The sequence below is a fragment of the Schistocerca serialis genome, chromosome 12, assembly GCF_023864345.2.
Source record: "Schistocerca serialis cubense isolate TAMUIC-IGC-003099 chromosome 12, iqSchSeri2.2, whole genome shotgun sequence".
NCBI lineage: Eukaryota > Metazoa > Arthropoda > Insecta > Orthoptera > Acrididae > Schistocerca > Schistocerca serialis.
The window spans coordinates 65922933-65935251 of record NC_064649.1 but is presented as its reverse complement, the minus strand read 5'-3'; positions in this window follow the sequence as shown (position 1 = coordinate 65935251).

Here is a 12319-nt window from a genome sequence, read left to right as displayed (position 1 = left end):
CCGTTTACACAGACCATAGAGCTATACAATTTTTACTTTCAGCTAAATTCACTCACGACAGGTTAAGCAGATGGAAACTATATTTACAGGAATTTAATTTTACAATAGTTCACATTCCCGGCACGCAAAATGTTATAGCAGACGCACTATCGCGTTCTCTCAGCAACAATCAGCAAGACGTAGCAACCCACTTCTGCAAAACAAATTTCAGTGTCATGTACATTCAGCAAGTTGCATTTGAAAACTTTATTTCATCGTCATTACAGGACATAGCAAAGGAGCAAAATAAAGACAATGTGTGGAAAGAAATTAAACAGCTTTGGCTAGATAAGAATAATGTTACGATTAGAAACCACTACACTGTACGCAATGACATTCTGTTTCGCCGCTCTCATCCTGACAGCAACAATTGGTTATTATGCATTCCTGACGAACTGGTTAACAAATTAATCTGGTACACTCATTTAAGTTACGCACATTACGGAGCACGAAAATGTTTTCTTGTATTGAGACAGAACTGTTATTTTACTAACATGGAAAAACGTATACGACGAGTTTTAGCGTCTTGTAAAATTTGCCAGAAAGCTAAATCAGACACCACTTCACATATTCCTCCTTTATATCCCATTATACCTGTGAAATTAAGACACATGGCCGCAGTAGACATTTTTGGTCCAATTCCGAGAACTAACAGAGGTTTTTGCTACATTTTTGTCGCTGTTGAGCTCACTTCAAAATTTGTTACTTTCACTCCGTTACGCAAAGCTACTGCTAAAACTGTTTCTAAAGCATTTGTAAAACATTTTCTATTTCATGTAGGGCATGTAATGAAAGTAATTTCTGATAATGGATCTCAATTTCGTAGTAGCGTATGGACACGCATGTTACGAGCCAGAAACATTTCTCCGATCTATATATCCAAGTACCACGCTTCTTCGAACCCTTGTGAAAGATTAATGAAGGAAATTGGTAAGCTGTGTCGAATATACTGCCACAAAAGACATATTGATTGGGATACACACATACTCTCATTCCAAGATGTAATTAATTCCATTCCAAATGAATCCACTATGCTATCTCCGACTGTTATACTGAAAAACGTTGAACCACCGAACAAAATTAAAGAATTAATAGAATTTCCCAAAAGTCGTCGCCTACGACACCACGAAATAATTGACATTGCGCTGAAGAACATCAAACGTGCCGCAGAGCGCCGGAGAAGACAGCAAAAACAGGTTTGTACACGCCGCGACTTTCACGTTGGACAGAAGATACTAGTACGTACACACTATTTATCCAGCAAATTAAAAGGTAAGTGCAGTAAATTTGAACTTCTATACGCAGGTCCATATCGGATTCGCAGCATCCCTCACCCCAATGTTGTACACGTCGAAACTTTGAGAACCAGAAAATCGAAAGGCAATCACCATATCTCAAACATTAAACCGTTTATTGAGTGAAACCACTGTATGATTCGACACACTATGTTGCCATTTACTAATGCAATTAATTCACCTGACTACTTATTGATGATTATCGTATTTTTTCTTGGCAAGTGCCCGGCAAGGTAAGGTTAGCAGGTCGCTTTTCTTGTCGTTACACATCAGACCGTGCACATTTTCCATTTTTTTTGTGTATATGACTGTACTCCAGTTTTGTTTGTATGCACTATGAAATAGTTAAGATATAACACACACCAGTCGACTTTGACATTTTTTTTGCTTTATGACATCTCAACATCGTGACTGTTTCACATTTTTTTTTTTTTTGCTACTGCATTGTATTATTCTGTGTACATTTTTGCATCTGAACACTGTCAACGTCTTTAACATATTACGTTTTCTGTCATGTTATGCTGTAGGGTTAATTATGTTACCATAAACCTGTCATTATCTAGGGGGTATATGATTTAAATGCAGGACATTAATCTTTGTTCATCAATTTCAGAAAGGAATGATGATTCTAAGAAATAAATTTAACATAAATGGGAATTTCACCTACGGAATAAACGAAAGGAGATGCAATAACTTTATGAGGAAGAGTAAATGGATCAGGATTAACAAACATTAACAAGAATATACTATACTCATCGAAGAATAGCAGTCTTAACTAATTTTTTCTTTCAGAATACAAGGTGATTGATGCAGGCTGTCAGAGAGAACTACACATCTTAGTTTTAGTGATGAAATATGCTAGAGATAAGGAATAGTTATGTAATGAGTAATGAAGTGATTTTTTGCAGATGATAGTGAATACTGATGAATAATGATGAAGGAAATGGTATTATGAATAATGAAGTTTTTCTTTACAGGTGATGATAATGGTGAAGTTATGATGATATGGATAATGAAGTTTTTTTCTTTACAGATGAGGATAATGTTGAAGTAATGTATTTATGCTACGTAGTTATTTAAGTATTTGTTGCAGTTTGCTTTGACAGCAGGTGTTACATTGCATAGTAGGATGACTGAAAGTTTTGGAAAGGACAGCTATGGAATACATTTTTATACACACTTCACTGCCTGTTAATTCGAAGTTCACTACTTTTCAGCATAGTGTGCGTTTCTTCTTTCAGGTCAATAATCCGTTTTTGTATTTTTTCCAGGAGAAGTTTTTCATGACACTTACTAAACCTGTTAGTTATTATACCTGTTCTAGTACTTGCATTTTTATTTTTTACCCATTTGTGTTTATCACTTCTAAATGTGATCACATGTACTGCCTTGTTACATAATCTTGCTACAGCTGACTCATGACGAATGACGTTACCTATCCTCATTTGCTGCAATAGGTCAAAAGCAAATAGTGTTATGTTTCAGCAATTAATTATCGATCCCAACGCAATGCATTGCTAACAAAAAAAAAAAAAAAAAAAAAAAAAATATAAAATGTATTAACAGTCCCAAATAGTGATACCAGTTTGAGAAAATTCTGAATAATACTGATTAGCTCTGAATAGTATGTCACTTGAGTAATGACCTCTTAATGAGACTATATTCAAAATAATGCTTTGTCACTAGCTAATAACTGCCACTGTTTATTGTAATGATACCACTTATAATGCCTGTGATTACTAATGATTTGACTGTAATTAACTGATTTTAATGATGATTTTGTAATGATCTGAATACTACTGAAGGAGGAACACTGTTTATTGTAATGATACCACTTATAATGCCTGTGATTGTTAATGATTTGACTGTAATTAACTGATTTTTAATAATGACTTCGTAATAATCTGAATAATACTGAATGATGATTCTATTCAATACTTGCTGGCCACTGAGTGCCAATAATTAATGTCACTTGAAGAATTGTTATTAATTATGCCATTAATTAGCCTTTTTTCCCATGTTGAGTTTTCATGTTTTGGTTAATGGCCAATGAGTGCCAATAATTTGTATCACTCAATGTATTATGTTAATGCTAGGCCAATAATTGATTCTCCTTTTCAATTAAGGCTTCTGATGAACATTATTCTGTCTTACTAAATATACTTTGTAACTGGCCAAAGACCGCCACTGTTTATTGTAATACGATTACCCATGATGCCAGCTAGTGATTTTTAATAGATTGTAATGACACATAATTAATTAACTATGGTACTGTTTAATAATGCTTTGTAATTAATTAAGGCTAATAATTCTTACTATATTGAAATGACAAATGATCAATTAATTAACTGTAATTAGACAAATGATTAATTAACGACAAATGATTAATTAACTGTAATTAGACAAATGATTAATTAACGACAAATGATTAATTAACTGTAATTAGACAAATGATTAATTAACGACAAATGATTAATTAACTGTAATTAGACAAATGATCAATTAACGACAAATGATTAATTAACTGTAATTAGGAAAAGGCTAATGATTATTGGAATGACAAATGATTAATTAACTGTAATTAGGAGAAGGTTAATGATTCTTAATTATACTCTGTAACTGAAAAGAATGCGATTATTTCATAATGCTTTGTAACCAGGAAAAGAAGGCTACTGATTCTATGTAAAACAATTAATGAACATTTTTCTGTAATACTACATACTTGGTACAGAAATGTTCAATAACTAGGCTATGAATGCCACAAACTATCAATGAAGACTGTAATTGTCAATATTATGTGACATAATGTCCTTCACCTCATGAGTTAACTACCCTGAATTACTGCAATGTCCATTTGTCCTGTTTATCCCACTGATCATGGAGCACTATATTTGGTTTTTGCACTAATTCTACGTTGGTGTGCCTTGTAAGAGTGTGGTGTTGACACGACATGCTGTCCACCACCATGAGCGATGAAGACATTATTATGGTCCCACTGTTTGGTGTACGTAATGTACTGCCAAAATGAAAACATGGAACATTACTACGACAGTTCAGTGTCTTGGCTACACTGATAAATTCTGATGGGAAAAGAACTTCAAGTTGTGTCACTTGGTGTTGTACTTCTGTGGAAAGATATGGACTTTCAGAGCAGCTGTGTGCAATCTAAAGTGCTACAACCATGATGCAATCCTTCCCTTTCCTATCCTGATTCTTGTCACATAAAGAAAAATTTTTTTTGGTAACATCATTTATGTTCATAGGTTATACATTTTTCGATTCGCTAAACTCCAGTGCGAGTACACTTATGTCACTTGTCAACATAATATTTTTTGCCAGTCTGTTTATTTGTTCTGAATATGCTAAAGAATTTTTTCAGTGCCTGTGCACTTTGTTATCTGTCAAAAAAATTTGTATATACATTTTTCTGATTTGCTACTATGTTTTGTACTCACATTTTGTCTTTGTCTGATATATTTTGTACTTAGTGCGTGTGCACAACATTTACTTTATGTACTACATCTAATTATTCTTGCCAGTCTGTTTATTTGTTCTGCATATGCTAAAGAATTTTTTCAGTGCCTGTGCACTTTGTTATCTGTCAAATAATTTGTATATACTTTTCTGATTTGCTACTATGTTTTGTACTCACATTTTGTCTTTGTCTGATATATTTTGTACTTAGTGCGTGTGCACAACATTTACTTTATGTACTACATCTAATTATTCTTGCCAGTCTGTTTATTTGTTCTGCATATGCTAAAGAATTTTTTCAGTGCCTGTGCACTTTATTATCTGTCAAATAATTTGTATATACATTTTTCTGATTTGCTACTATGTTTTGTACTCACATTTTGTCTTTGTCTGATATATTTTGTACTTAGTGCGTGTGCACAACATTTAAATATTCTGTAAGTTGTAGAATTTTGTTAATTAAAGAAAAATTTTGCCGCGCTTGGCAAGTCCAAATGACTCACCATCGCTGCCAAATTTTTGCCCCCCCAGTGGAGGGTTATGAAACACGTATGTAACATAGCAGCGATGGCGAGGCATTGTAGCATCTGTGACCAGAGAGTATGCGCTTGACCGCGCGAGTGTTGCGAGCGGTTCTCAGTCTGTAGTAGTCGTTGCGAGTCCGTCAGTAGTCGTTGCGAGTCTGTTAGTAGCAGTCGTTGCGAGTCTGTCAGTAGTAGTCGTTGCGAGTCTGTAGCTCTGTCTAGTTGAGAGCAGTACTCAGTCTGTAGTCGTCATGCAGAGCGGTCGGTCAGTAGTAGCAGCCCAGTGCGGTTGTGTGATGTAGGCGGTCGGCAACACTGGTCAAGATGGTGAATAAGGTATACCATTAATTAATATAATCATTAGATAATGTAAAAATTTATTTATTGTAATTATTCTCCAACAAGTTCCCTAATAATAATTTTTATTTCAAAAGCATTTTTTCAAAAATTTAATTTTTTATTGAACTAAAGATCTCGTTGCACTTCCCATTTCATTCCACTTCTTTTGAAGAAAAATTTCACTAGAATCACAAAAAAAAAGACAATATTATTATTTGCAATGCAGTTCCCCCAAGCGGTGCGCAACAACAAGAGCAGATATGTGACATCCATTTATTCTGAGGTAAGACTTTAATTCTGATTGTTTTACACAGGGCTAAAGACCGATGTTTCGGTTTAATTGAATTTTCTTATCACTGAATAGACTTTAATTTTTTGAAGGATTTATATTTGAGTCAGATTGCGAATTTCACATTTTTGTTGCCATTGTCAGTACATTTCATTGTGGGCAGGTTACGCATAGAGCCATGTCCATCAGCATTTCTAATTAGTATCGTCCTTTCTTTAAAAATTTTGTGCGGAGGTTACACTTGGCTCCCATTTGTATTAAGTATTGTCATTTATTTCTTTTAAAATTGCGGTGGGGAGGTTACAGTACAAAGTCCCAGTTTTTACACAGGCCATTTTTTTTACAATCCAATCTAGTCACTGTCACAAATGATAATAATGATGATGATGAAATTATGGACAACACAAACATCCCGTCCCCGGGCAGAGAAATCCCCAACTCGACTGGGAACCAAACCTGCGACTCTATGATCCAGAGGCAGCAATGCTAGGCACTAGATGACAATCGAGAGCAAGATGGCGATGGTGGTGAAGATGGCGATGACAGTCCTCATGACGGCGAAAACAAAACGATAATGATGATGATGATGATGATGATGGATGATGATGATGATGGATGATGATGATAATGATGATCACGACGATGGTGGTGACGGTGGTGATACAATGTTAATGATCGTGATGGTAATGGCCATGTTGATGACGAAGGCGCTGATGGTTACTTAATAGTACAAGAAATAGAAAAATTCAGGGAAAAAAAGCAGCAAAGGAACAAGGATTCTTCAATGCCCATGATTGAAATAAAGGTAGGAACTGTTTAGGTTATGAATGATCCATTTTGTGACGCTTTCCTTCGTTTACAAAAAAACTGAATCCACTGTGGAGACAGACCTAAGACGTGCAGAGCAACACACATCGTGCCCTGGCGTGTGGAGCAGGAAGAGGAGTGGGCCCCGTCTGTATTTACCATCCGTCAGGCGCGGCGGATTTACGTGCAAAGCTCGCGGAGGCAGCTTTAGGGCACGGCCGGCTGCTTTACATCTAAATTGGGTCCTTTGTCAACACGGCAGCGGGCAGCGGCAGCGGTGGTGGGGGCAGCAGGTAGGGGCGCCGGGGTGGGGGTGGCGGACGGGAGCCGGGTACCGAAGAAGCCGAGAGGCGCCGCTTGCCTCTGCCACAGAAAGTAACAGCCCGGCCGAGTGGTTCGAATTCCAACGGGAGAAGCTAAGTGCGAGTACCGTCAGTTCCGGTACGTCTACAGTGCGTGTGCGTGTGAGACCCCGCCAATACTATGACATAACCCATGTTTCCGCTTCTACAGCAGATGGCCTTCCTCCGGTGACAAATCAGCTCACACTGTACCATCTACTAGGTGTAGGGCACCCTAATTAGAGATAGCTTGTGTGTTGGAATGCCTGTCAGAGAACCGACTTTCTTTTCCTTCAAGGACCTCTTCTTAAAAGAGCAGGAGGGGGTAGCAGAGGATTGTGAGGCGGAAGCAATTTCGAAATATTGCCCTTCTCTTGATGCTGCTGCTCTTCTTTCCGTTAGCGTTTAACCCGTCTTAGATACGTTCTCCGCCGTCCTCAAATTCTGGCAGTTTCTATTTTCACACTCAAAGGCAAAAAAAGGAACGATGCACTACGAAGGAATTAGGCAAATGGAACGGAAATCGTTAGATGTGATGTACATGTACAGATAAACGAGTGATTACAGTTCAGAAACACTGGATATTTTATTTATGAGAGAAAGCTTCACAAAGTGAGCAAGAAATAATGCGTTGCTCCAACTCCGGCCCTTGTGTAAGCCGTTATTCAGCTTAGCACTGATGAATTGTTTGATGTCCTCCAGAGGAATATCGTGCCAAATTTTGTCTACCGCCGGCCTCGGTGGCCGAACGGTTCTAGGCGCTTCAGTCTGGCACCGCGCTGCTGCTACGGTCGCAGGTTCGAATCCGGCCTCGGGCATGGATGTGTGTGATGTCCTTAAGCTAGTTAGGTTTAAGTAGTTGTAAGTCTAGCGGACTGATGACCTCAGATGTTAAGTCCCATAGTGCTCAGAGCCATTTGAACCCGAGCTGATTGGAGGGCTCTGCTCATAATGATCCAGACGTTCCCAATTGGGAATTCGGCTTTCAATCATTGCCTCCCACCACACTGTCCATCACCTCTTCCCACCTCCAACCCCTCTACCTGAGCTTGAACCTTGTTTATTGTTACTGCATATTCACATTCTGTAGTAGCACTCTAATCATTAGCCGATAAGTCATAAATACAACTCTTTGCTAACAATGTTCCGTACTATACACACACCAAAAAAAGTTTTGCTTCACCTCGGTTCCGAGAGTTCCGGAACCTGTACAGAAAATTGGAATAGAGATCAACATAAACATCATTTCCTCCCTTGTTAATGCTTATGAAAACCACACATCGCATGTCGTACCACCATCAGAGGTGGTGGTCCAGATTGCTGTACACACCGGTACCTCTAATACCCAGTAGCACGTCCTCTTGCATTGATGCATGCCTCTATTCGTCGTGGCATAGTATACACAAGTTCATCAAGGCACTGTCCCACTCCTCAACTGTCATTCTGTGTAGGTCCCTCAGAGTGGTTTGTGGGTCACGTCGTCCATAAACAGCCCTTTTCAATCCGTCCCAGGCATGTTCGACAGGGTTTATGTCTGGAGAACATGCTGGCCGCTCTAGTCGAACGATGCCGATATCCTCAAGGAAATCACTGAAAAGATGTGCACCATGGGGGCGCAAATTGCGCCCATGAATACGAATGCCTCGCCAATACGCTGCCGATATGGTTGCGTTGTCGGTCGGAGGATGGCATTCACGTATCGCACAGCCGTTACGGCGCATTCCGTGACCACCCGCGGCGTACGTCGGCCCCACATAATGCGACCCGAAAACAGCAGTGAACCTCCACCTTGGTGCACTCGCTGGATAGTGTTGCTAAGGCGTTCAGCCTGACCGGTTTGCCTCCAAACACGTCTCCGACAATTGTCTAGTTGAAGGCATATGCGACACTCATCGCTGAAGAGAACATGATGCCAATCCTGAGCGGTCCACTCGGCAGGTCGTTGGGCCTATCTCTACCGCGCTGCATGGTTGCAAAGATAGACCTCATGGACGTCGGGAGTGAAGTTGCGATCATGCAGCCTATTGCGCACAGTTTCAGTTCCAACACGACATCCCGTGGCTGCACGAAAAGCATTATTCAACATTGCTGTCAGGTTCCTCCGAGTGATAATCCGTAGGTAGCGGTAATCCACTGCAGTTGTATCCCTTAGGCGGCCTGAGCGAGGCAGGTCATCGACAGTTCCTGTCTCACTGTATTTCCTCCATGCCGAACAACATCGCTTTGGCTCACTCTCCGAGACGCCTGGACACTTCCCTTGTTGAGAGCCCTTCCTGACACAAAGTAACAATGCGGACGCGATCGAACTACGGTACTGACCGTCTAGGCATGGTTGCACTACAGACAACACGAGCCGTGTACCCCCTTCCTCGTGTAATGACTTTAACTGATCGGCTGTCGGACCCCCTCCGTCTAATGGGTGCTGCTCATGCATGGTTGTTTACATCTTTGGGTGGGTTTAGTGACATCTATGTACAGTCAAAAGGACTGTACATATATCAAAAAAAGTTGTACATCACACCCATTCGCCATTCCCAGAACTCATGAAGATAGACATTGGCTATGGATATTGTATCAAAGACACAGTCCTTTTGACTGTACATAGATGTCACTAAACCCACCCAAAGATGTAAACAACCATGCATGAGCATCGAAATTGGGCAGCACCCACTAGATGGAGGGGGTCCGACAGCCGATCAGTTAGTCATTACACGAGGAAGGGGGTACACGGCTCGTGTTGTCTGTAGTGCAACCATGCCTAGACGGTCAGTACCGTAGTTCGATTGCGTCCGCATTGTTACTTTGTGTCAGGAAGGGCTCTCAACATATATATATATATATATATATATATATATATCCTTCCTAATGTTCATTATACTATTGTGTAAAAATTTAAAGTAATTAAAGTAGACCGCTCCCCTACACACACACACACACACAAACACGAACTATCATATATATATATATATATATATATATATATATATATATATATATATATATATATATGTGTGTGTGTGTGTGTGTGTGTGTGTGTGTAAGCGATATACTTTAAATTTTTACACAATCCTCCAATGAATATTCAGAAGGACAAACAACGTGCGTATCCAAATGCTGCTCTGTGTCAAAATTTCAAAGAAATCGCTGAAGAACTTTGGAAGATAAGGGATTTTGAAGAAACGAACATTTACATTTTTATTTATATAGGTTATTGCCTACAGGCGTAAGCCAGAATTCCGTAAATGATGCTTAAATGACTGTGGGGGAATTGGTGTTCCACCCTCTGGCGGGACTCGAACACGGGAACATGGGACACCGATGTCGACCTCCTGTATCTCACAGCTCTCTCTCACACACATTCTCTTTCTCCGATTCCCCCCTCCCTCCTACGCCGCTCTCGGTTCCCGCCAGAGACAATAGAGTCCTGTACAGCACAATAAAGTGAGGAGCAGCATGGCCGACAACATTCCAGTCGCCACACACAGTAGCCATGTGTCTGCTACCTGCTCCCGCGCGCTTTTATTTTGATTTGCGGCGTTGGCGGCGACGCGATAACAAAGCCGTGATCGCACGTAGCGTGAAATACTTCCCCACAGCCGGACGTCGCGAACCCTTTCTGCAGGCGCCCATGTGCAAAATAAAAAATACGCACCGTGGGGGGAGGAGGAGAGATTCCGTACTTTCAACCCGGTTGTCTCTGGTTGTTCTCTGCCGGCTTTTAGTTATTTGTGACGAGCTCGGGCCGGGGGTTGAAACCAAACCAACAAGAATATCGACCGTATTTATTGCTGATCGGACGGATTGGAATCCGCGCGAAGGGAACAAAAGGCGCGGAACGCACGACGCCTCTGTGCAGGCGGAGGTGGAGACGCACGGCTACCGTCTGCCGGCAGCGGCACGCATAAATCCGCGCCCGGCCACCTTCTGCCGCCGCAGGGGGTCGAACCCGAGGCAGGCGCGAAACCGCGCCGGGCCTGCGTGTGAATCAGCAGCCAGCACTGGTCTCGCTGCACCGGCAACAATACATTGTAAGACAAAAGAAAGACGCACCGCGAACGAATTATCGAAATTGGGCGGACACTGGTAGATGTGATGTACATCACATAAACAAATGATGGCAGTTCAGAAAAATCTTATTACGTATTCAAGAGAAAGAGCTTCACAAACTGAGCACGTCAACGACGCTTTGCTCTTTCTCTGGCCATCATGCAAGCAGTTATTCGACTTGGCACTGGCTGAAAAAGTTGTTGTCTGTCCTACTGAGGGATATCATGACAAATTCTGTCCAATTGTCGCATTAGATCGCCAAAATCCCGGCTGGTGGGAGGTTCCTTCCCATAATGCTCCAAACGTTCTCTAATGGGGACAGGATTTGTGATTGGTGTAAAGAATGGCAGCTAACTCTAAATATAGGTAAATGTAAATTAATGCAGATGAATAGGAAAAAGAATCCCGTAATGTTTGAATACTCCGTTCGTAGTGTAGCGCTTGACACAGTCACGTCGATTAAGTATTTGGGCGGAACGTTGCAGCGCGATATGAAGTGGGACAAGCATGTAATGGCAGTTGTGGGGAAGGCGGATAGTCGTCTTCGGTTCATTGGTAGAATTCTGGGAAGATGTGGTTCATCTGTAAAGCAGACCGCTTATAAAACACTAATACGACCTATTCTTGAGTACTGCTCGAGCGTTTGGGATCCCTATCAGGTCGGATTGACGGAGGACATAAAAGCAATTCAGAGGCGGGCTGCTAGATTTGTTACTGGTGGGTTTGATCATCACGCGAGTGTTACGGAAATGCTTCAGGAACTCGGGTGGGAGTCTCTGGAGGAAAGCAGGCGTTCTTTTCGTGAAATGCTACTGAGGAAATTTAGAGGACCAGCATTTGAGGTTGACTGCAGTACAATTTTACTGCCGTCAACTTATATTTCGCGGAAAGACCACAAAGATAAGAGAGATTAGGGCTTGTACAGAGGCATATAGGCAGTCATTTTTCCCTCGTTCTGGTTGGGAGAGCAACAGGGAGAGAAGATGGTAGTTGTGGTTCGAGGTACCCTCCGCCACGCACCGTATGGTGGATTGCGGAGTATGTATGTAGATGAAGATGTAGATCCGGCGATCTTGTTGGCTAAGGTAGGGTTTTTCAAGCAGAGCGATAAGCAGTAGAAATTCTCACCGACTGCAGGCGGATATCATCTTGCAGAAATGCAAG